Genomic DNA, 10,357 nt, shown 5'->3' with positions numbered 1-10,357 from the left:
TTGATTATGATGAAACCTTAGCACCTGTAGCTAGAATGGAAGCTATTAGGATTCTGATAGCCTTTGCTGCCTATATTGAATTCAAGCTATTTCATATGGATGTCAAGAGTGCTTTCTTGAATGGAAACTTGAAGGAAGAGGTGTATGTGAAACAGCCCCCAGGCTTTGAAGATGCAGAGCTGCCAAATCATGTGCTGAAATTGGATAAAGCTTTGTATGGCTTAAAGCAAGCTCCCAGAGCTTGGTATGAATGCATGTCAAAGTTCCTCCTTGCCAATGGGTTCAAAAGAGGTAAAATTGATAATACTTTTTCTTAAAATCCAGAGGTAAGGAGTTGTTGATTGTGTATGTATATGTAGATGACATCATCTTTGGAGCCACCTCAGATTCACTGTGCAAATAGTTTACTGATTTGATGAGTAGTGAATTTGAAATGAGCATGATAGGGAAGCTCACCTTCTTCCTAGGTTTGTAAATCAAACAGTCTCATCAAAGCACCTCAATATGTCAAGAGAAGTATATAAAAGAATTACTCAAAAAATTCAATCTATTTGAGGCAAAAGTTCTTGATACTCCTATGAGCACAAGTATGAAACTTGATTTGGATGAAGATGGTGTTGAGGTCAATCAGACCATGTACAGGGGAATTATTGGGTCACTCATGTACCTCACTGCAAGCAGTCCAGACATAGTCTTCAGTGTAGGGATGTGTGCAAGGTTTCAAGCAGCACCAAAGGAGTCTCATATGAAGGCAGCCAAATGAATTCTGAGATATCTGAAGGGAACTCAGGACCTGGTTCTCTTCTATCCTACTGGGGACTCCTTTGATCTTATTGGTTATGCTAATGCTGATTATGCAGGTTTTCTTGTTGATCGAAAAAGCACATCAGGCATGACACACTTCCTAGGATCATCACTGATTTCATGGGGGACCAAGAAGTAAAATTATGTGGCTTTGTCTACAGCAGAAGCAAAATATGTGGTTGTTGCACCCTGTTGTGCACTGCTATTGTGGATCAAGTAGCAGCTAGAAGACTTTGGTGTACTCACAGACATTATTCCTCTTATTTGTGACAACACTAGTGCAATGAACATGGCCAAGAACCATGTTCAGCATAAGAGGACCAATCACATAGATGTGAGGCATCACTTTCAGAGAGACAATGTTGAGAAGCAAAATGTGATAATGAAGTTCTGCAAAACTGAAGATTAGCTGGCTGATATCTTTACAAAACCCTTGAGTAAAGAATGTTTCATCAAAAACAGGCTGAGGTTGGGGATGCATAAGATCACCTGATTCCTTGACAAGTTTGCACAAAATCTTCCACTTGATTAGGTTAATGAGGGCATGTATCTATGCTTATTACAATGCATGTCTTTTAGGAATTCACTTCTGATACCTTAATGCAGGTATACACTCATGGAATGATGGCTGAAGAGAAAATTTAAACATACAGGCAGGGCTGCATATAAATTGGGACCAGGTCCCTACAAGCATAGTATCACTTATACTACACTGTGTGTCTGTCAACATCACTACCACGTGTCTTCTCCCCATTCATCGCGTCAGTTTCAGATGTCTTTTAGCTTTAAAACCAAAGGTCTCTACTGTTGGGGACCCGGTACTCTTATGAAGTTATATAGAACTATTCTTAGTGAATCAACTACTTTAATCTCTACAAAAATTTCTCTTTCTGATTCACTAATCTTTTCTTCCAAAAAATGACTAACTCTGAATCTTCTTCAAAGCTTTCTATCTCCCAAAAGGTTGAAAACCCTAGTTCATTCAACTTCTCCATTCCTCCTCTAGACGAGTCTCCCTCGACTCAAGTCTGTGGAGTTGGTAAAATGGATGAATCCATCACTCCGCCTACTGAAGTCATAGCCTCTCATGTGCTTCCTTCTAAGGCTATTTTGGCCTGTTCCCCCACCCTGGTCTTATCCGGTGAAAAGTCCCAAAACTCGGAGGCGCAATCTGTGGCAAAACCTAGTAGTGAACCCCTCTCTGAAGAAATAGAAGTGGGTTCTATGGATGTTTCATCTACTATGTCTGAGAGACTTTCTGAAAGGGATTTATCGGAGGGAAAGGGTCCTGAATCGTGTATTCTATCTGTAGGGGCGGAACTGGTGGCTGTTCAAAGCTTGGCCTCACTGAGAGGAGATGTTCAACCCATTCTACTGGAGCATGAACTGGGGTCACCGGATCAGGTCCCTCACAGAAATCAACCCATGTTTGACCAAACACCTATCTTTTGACGCTGAGTGTAACAAGGAAGAGGAAGAAGAGGTTCGATTAAAATGGAGCACAAAGGGTGTGCAAGGATCGAATATTTTCACAATAGATGTTCCCAATTTGGAAACAGTCAAAGGCACTCCTGATGCCACTCTTACCGTTGAGCACGCTGAATGTGCAAAAGAGAGAAAAAGGAAAGGAAAAGGAAAGTTGGTTGAAACTCACTTAAAAAGAGAAAATAAGAAGTATGGGACAAGAAGTGTAACCCAGAAAGTTATGGGAAGTGCAATTACAGCGAATGCAATCCAAATGGAGAGAATAAGAAAAAGGAGACAGGAAGGGCAACTGGGGATGGAAGACGAAGAGAGAAGAGGTGTGTCACGACTCAGGGGTAACCCCTAGATGTAATACGACGTACTTGACCCCGAAGGGATCTCATACAAGCCTCATAGCATATCTTGAACATAAGAGCATAGGAAAATAGTGCGGAATTTAAAACTTTTCTTTACAATCGAAGTCCTTTATAAAATGAGAGAGAAACTATAAGACTATGTCTCAAACCATCTATAATGCTATTGAATACAATCTTAGGGACATAGCCCTTACATAAGTCTAAACCTCAAAGAAATACATAAAGGACATATGGTCAAGCCCTCGAATTCTATGAGGACTCACTAATCTTCTTCTTCTGGATCTACTAAGGTCCTAGCCACGAGGATGGAATCTAATATCTCCAAAGGCTACACTTATAGAAAATGTAGAAAGATGGGGTTAGCACAAAAAGTACCAAGTATGAAAGCCATACATAAAAATCCTTAAAACATGCATAAAAAGGATATTTTGTTTGAAATCATTCTATATGCCACTTTTGAATATCATCTTTGAAATAGTTAGAGAATGTAGCTCATAAGACAAACCATGCACATTTCATCACAACATAAATGATATCATCATAATCACAAGCATAGTCTCCAACACCACATAATGCATACTCCAATCTTCACATGCATAATTACATACAAAGATCATATCATCATAATAGAACTATCACATAAGCAACCCTAAGCCATACTTGTGCAATGCATAGATAGGACCCTATTATCTTATCTACACTAAGTATCACTTCTAGGCCACCATGATCATGCATAACATACCTTGACCTTATCCATATATAGCTAACACTCATAGACAATGAGACATTCATATTCATATCTTATAATAAGTAAGGTCACTCATAGAAACAATCCATATCATGCATACATAATTTCATATATCTTCATAACATAAAGAGAACCACATCATAACCCCTTTATATGTCTACTTGTGCAATATAATGTACAAGTGAAGTCCCATACCTCCACTCACACTAAGTAAAGCTCATTAAGAAGTCATAAGTATAGTTCATATTCATAATTCATATAAAGCATACATTAACTCATAATAATCATATCTTAAGAGAGACATACCATGCCCACTCTCAAAGTCTACTTGTGCAATGCATGAATGAAGTCCCATACCCCCACTCATACTAAGTAGGACCTCTTGAGGAACCATAATACATAACTCATGTTCTTATCATAATTCATATTCTTATCATATAGGTATATATAGCCTTAACCGACATAGACCATGTGAGCTACATAGAATCTAGTGTCATGTAACCCCACACCGAAAGAAGGTGTCCTACTTGCCTAAGGTAGGACTAACATGTTTAGCCTTTAGGTGGATCTACTAGCTAAAAACCTATGTGGGCACATAGTTATGGGATACAGAGATTGCTTCTAGAAATTCGGCCTATTGTATTGACAGGAGAGTTTCCATCTCATGAGATCATTTGTAGAAGACTCAGCCTATTGTATTGACGGGAAGGCCTCTACCTCATTTTCCCTATCCACTCGGTGTTAAGCATTATTTACCAAATTACTTGTTTAAGTCTTTGAATTGAATTTACATGCATGGAGGAGTATCTTACCCTTCATTCAATACAACTCATAACATAGCTCATAGATTCAATAGGTGAGAACTAACTTTCAACCTTGGAATCATCATTAGTATGTGAGTAAACCATTCACACCAAGATCATGTGTTTTCATGAGAATGGACTTTCAATCAACACAATAGGATCATCATGGTCATGTACATTTCATGCATAATAATGTGCAAAGGTGCATATGAGAACTATACTATCACTTAACACCATTAATACATCATAATCATGTTTATGCATGGAGTGTGTGTGAGATTGTCCTTGCAATGACACAACAACAACATTATCATCATAGACACTTCCCTCTCAAAGTGTTCATAAGCATGTACATAATATCACAATCATGCATAATTCTCGTATATTGCATTCAAGGATCATAGACCATATAAATCAACACATCTAGCATTCATTACCTTAGACATGGACATATTCATATTTCAAGTAGTTCATTCATTGCATGTATAAGCTCATATACTCATATTGTAGGTCATGTGGGTAAAGTCCTTCCACAATAGTACCATATACAATTCAACATGCACAATGGCTTCCTTCTTAAAGCCTCAATATTCATAGTTCATTCCTTTTAGCTTTTACCTTTAGAGCCTTAGGAGTCACCTTCATATTATGAGCATTACTCTCAAGCAATACCCCACATGGTCATCATGTAACCATAACTCTCAAGGTAGACTAACCACATGCTTCATTCTTATTTAATTATAGTCATATAGCATCAAGTAAACTAAATCTCAATAGTACTTCAACCATGATTCATCATGTAAGACCTAATCAAGTTAGTTCATGTCTACAAGCTTTGCTCATAGGCAATTCGTGTCTAGGTGATCTAATCTAAGGCAATTCATCAAGAAGTTCATCAATTTTATAAGGTCACATCTAAACCCTCAATTTGCCTCTTTCATGACATAACCCTAGGCTATATCAATTTCACTCTAGAATCTTAGGTTAATCAAGAATACATGTAGAATCATACTTAAATCATGTAATTACATCATAATCAACTCACATCTAATCAATTGAACCAACTTGCAACAACATTCTTGATGTAAAGAAGGATCATAGCTAGGATTAGGGAAACTCATGAATTCTTGAAGAATTCAAGTTAGAATCATGTAAAATCAGTAATTCATCCATTAACAAACATAATTCAACCTTTGAAAGCAATTTTGAAAGGAATCCATGGGGTTGAGTTGAAACCCTAGCTATTTGGGTTTTCTAGAATTGAGATAAAAGCTTTTGAAGGGGCTCCTTGGGTGATAGCTACCCTAGGATGAAAACTAACATACATTGGGTGTAGAATCCAACCAAATTCGTATTGAAAAGCTCCCTTCTTCAAGCTCTACTTGATCTCTTTCTTTGTTCTTCAATGGAGTTCTAGAGAGACACTACAACAAAAGGCATATATTGCTACAAAATTTGTTGTAGCTAAATATGAAATTTTTTGTGGCTAAACACTATAGCTACTATTTTTTTTTCGTAGCAAGATGTAGTGTGGCTAAAGATTAGCTACAAACTTTACATGATCTATGGCTAAGAACATATACTTATTGCTACACAAAAATTGTGGTATAGCTGCAATGGTAAAAAAATTCTGCCACAAACAAATACACTTATAGAAAGCGATTTTATTCTTGTGCCACGACAAATAAAATTTGTAGCTATCTTTATATTTTAGCAACAAGATATTGTATTGTAGCAAAGAAATTAATTTATTTGTCACGCAAACTAAAATTTTATAGCTATTTCTATGATTTGGTTTGTGGCAATAGTACTCATATTTAGTTACGGGTTAAAAAATTTGTAGCTATGAATATAAGTGTTTTGCCACAAATATTTTCATATTATAGCTAAGAATCTATACCTATAGGCTATAGCCATGAAATATATAGCAATATAGCTAAAAATAATCTACATTTGCTACAAAAAGTGAATTGTTTTAGCCATATTCTTAATACGTAGCAGTTCTAAAAGTATATGTCGTGCTACGAAATCAAATTTTATAGTTAAAATAAAATACTTTTTTGTCACAAGATATAAATTGTCGCAAAAGAATTTACTCATTTGCTATGTAATTAAAAATTATATGCATATTACTATTTGCATGGCAATCATATGGTTTTTTTTTAAAAAAAAATTAAAGAGGCTCAAGGGCCCATTTATTAACTAAAAAGAATAGAATCTGTACAGCTTGGTCAAAAGTGACCCTTTCCAAATGGCAATCATATGTATATTTAGCTAAAATTCAAAATTATAAACCAACTAATTGAAAACTCTGCCACAAATTAGCCACAATAATTCATATAATTATCTAAGAATTCATTTTTAACATGAAATGTATAGAATTGTAGCAAAATATCTTAAATAGTGCAATAAATTTAATATATTAAAGAAAACTTTAATAAAGATTGAACAATATCATTCAAAATAGTGAAACATGATTTCACTTAAATATATCAATATACTATTACAATAAAAAATATAATAATGCATGTTCCCATTAATTTTGATTTCGTCAGTCCTCCACAAGCTGTAATAACAATTAAAAAATAAATAAGAAAATGACACAATAATAATCATTTTCATTAGTTGAATATAAAATTTCTTTGTTAATATAAATTTTTGAACACCTGAAGGAACTTTTTCAACTTTTTCTTCATGTGAAATTAATAATCATTATCATTAGTTGAATTTAGACGATGAAATAAAATTCTTCAAACTTTGTTCTAAATTTAATTTACGTGAACCATTGCCTGTCTAAGTCTCGCATCTTACAATTAATTAATTTTATAGCACACTTTTTAGCAAAGTAAACACCACCCTATAATTAAACAAGTTAATGGTACTTTTATCATTTTAGCATTACTCCTTAAAATTCAAGAGTTAATCTACAACAATGTACTAACAAAACCATCCCTTAGTATATAAGCTAATGAATATCTGGAAATAGGGGTATATACATAATCGGGTTGGTTCAGGTTTTTCAAATACAAAACCAAACTATTTGTGTAAAATTTTTAAATTTATATACCAAATCAAACTAATAAAACTCGGGTTTTTCAACCTCGGGTTGGTTCGGGTTTTTCAAATACCAAACCAAACCATTTGTATCGAATTTTTTAATTTTTAAATCAAACCAAACTAATAAACCTCTGAAGCAAAATGGAAGAGAACATTACCTGAGCAGATTGAGCGACATCATGGAGAACAATGGAGGAATAACATCAAGAGTCAAAAGGGCAGCATCAAAGTAGGGAAATTTCGTTCATGGGAGTACTTTCCAATAAGAAACATATACCCTAATTGTAAGGGATTGGANAAAACTCGGGTTTTTCAACCTCGGGTTGGTTCGGGTTTTTCAAATACCAAACCAAACCATTTGTATCGAATTTTTTAATTTTTAAATCAAACCAAACTAATAAACCTCAGGTTTTTTCAAATTTTTGGATTTTTCTGGTAAAGTACTCATACAAACATATAATCAACTTGTGTTCCAAATAATTCTTTATAAGTCCAACCAAAATACAACTATCTAAGGTGTTTCTTAAAAAAATAACACAAAATATGAGATGAGTGATGACACTAAAATATTTAATAAAAAATAATAATGAAATCATATAAAATAAATATTGCAAATTGATAAGTCATAATGAAAATGATCATAATTTAAAAGTACTAAATCATGCTAAAATAAGTCTAATAAGTATTAATTACATGTTTAAACATTAAAGAAAAATTAAAATTAGATTATATATTTTAAATGTTTAAACCAATGTAAAACTAAAAAAACAAATACTCATCATTGTTGTCATTTTTAGTGTTGGATTAATTTATTTTGTTAGCATTAGTATTGATTTAATTTCGAATTGAGCTTTATTAGAGTTACTAATATATATGGACTATAATCTTTATTGGACCATTCAAAATTCCAAGTCTCAAAAAACTTGAAAAAATATGTTAAAAGATAAAAATTTTAAAAACGTATAAGTAATATTTAAAAATTACATCGAAGTAAATACTTTTATATATAAAATAAATTTTTAAAATTATATATATATAAGGTCGGGTTGATTTGGTCTCGGGTTGACTTTTTTTAGTTAAAACCAAACCAACTCAAGTATAGTCGGGTTTTTTTTTCCAATACCAAACCAAGTCAAGCCAAACCATTAGTCGAGTTCTTTTTTCCGATTTAACTCGATTTGTGGTTTGATTTAATTTTCGATTCGATTTTGTACACCCCTACCTAGAAACATGAAGTTCTAAAACAAAAATACATATAAAGGGAGATGTATAAATATATATATAATATAGAAAAAAAGAACTGGAACAATATTAGTTAAGATCGAGAATCTCTATCACTCTCAAAAGTAATAGTATACAATATGGAATCCCTATTTTTGAAGTTACATGGACGAGAACCTCACTACAATTCATTAAACGTTTTTGGAAGTCGTTTGTTTTCCCTATTTCAAGAAGCATAAGTTTGAATCAGAGACTTTTACATCTGTTTTCATCGGTTGTAGTCTACTTCATGAAGGATATTAATGCTACCTACTATCCTCACTCAATGAATTTAGGTATGTTATATTTGATGATATATACTATCCTACCATCTACTTCTTCTAGTTATACTGATCATGCAGATTCATCTGACTCAGAATTCAATATTTTCACTTAATCTTAGTATCGCCGACACACGATACCTACCTCATGATGCCCGGCCAACCAGTACCTCCTTCCATTGCACTTGCTTAGCTGCAACAAATTAATCTTACTGCTTTGGCACTTGTCGTGCCACATTACCTGGACATAATTGTGTCGCCATAGCCTCATATTGCAACACACGGACTAGCTAATTATGATACATTGCCTCCCTTAATTGTTGATTCACCTCTGAAACTTTTCTAGACAGACCATCATTACCACCAAGGCCTCAACCAAACACACCCCTTCTTCTTTAGGTCATACACATTCAAATAAGTCTATTGCCACACCTTCATGTGGACCTCCCAATGTCTCCTCTTCATTACATAACACTCCATCTACCCATAATAATAACCAATCACACCAACCTCTCCCCTCTAATACCTAATGTATGCTCACTTGAGCAAAATTCACAACATCCCTTACTCAACCCAACTTTTAAATCACTTTCACTAGCTTTCTCCTTAAACTTGGACACCACTGGATTTCAAACAACAATGGCTCGCTGTCATGCATGAAGATATTCATGCCTTGTGTTCAAACAATACTTGGCAACTTGTGCCCCGACATCCTCAAAAGAACATAGTTGGAACACGATGGAATTTTAAGACAGATTTTAAGCTCACAAATAAATACCAGCTAGTCACATTCATGAATCAATCTTGTAGTATGTTCCCGTGGGAAGAAAATTTTACAATCAATCATTTTTTTTATATGTGTCAAGTCACCCTCTAACTAATTGTACTTTAAGATCTATAAAATAGTACAAAGAAAGTAAGAATCAAGTTTTTTAACATCCATCGAGCCTCAGATTTTACTGAAATTTATAAATATATTTAAAAAAGCAAAGTAAAAATTAAAAAAAAAAATAAACCTAAATCGCCACAGATCAGTGAATCACATTCCAAACAAAAAAAATTAAAAGTACACCCAAAAAAAGGAATAAAATTGGAAGGGGTTGTACCAGTTAGGGATTCGTACCAATCCAACAAATGTGAGTGAAGATATAGGGTGTGTTTGGTATAAAGGAAAACATTTTTCGGAAAATGTTTTCCAATTTTCTCATGTTTGGTTGGATTAAATATTTTGGAAAATGTTTTCCAAATCAACTCATTTTCCTCAAATTTAAGGAAAATGACTTCCCTTTAAAACTTAAGGAAAATATTTTTCAAAACTCTCTTCCAACTTCAAACTACAATTACTTTTTTGTTGAAAAAATCAATTTATTTTGTCCCTATCCTCAAACCAGCCCCCAACCAACCCCCTCCCCCAAAAAAAATAAAAATTTAAAGTTTGTTTTTAAATTCAATTTTTTTACCCACCCTCACCCCTACCCCTACCCCCACCCCCTCCCAAAAAAATATTAAAAATTATTTTTAAAAGATATTTCTAATTTTAATTTTTTACCACCCTCGACCCCC

The sequence above is a fragment of the Solanum stenotomum genome, chromosome 1, assembly GCF_019186545.1.
Source record: "Solanum stenotomum isolate F172 chromosome 1, ASM1918654v1, whole genome shotgun sequence".
NCBI lineage: Eukaryota > Viridiplantae > Streptophyta > Magnoliopsida > Solanales > Solanaceae > Solanum > Solanum stenotomum.
The sequence above is the reverse complement of the archived record's forward strand: the minus strand, read 5'-3'. Positions refer to the sequence as shown.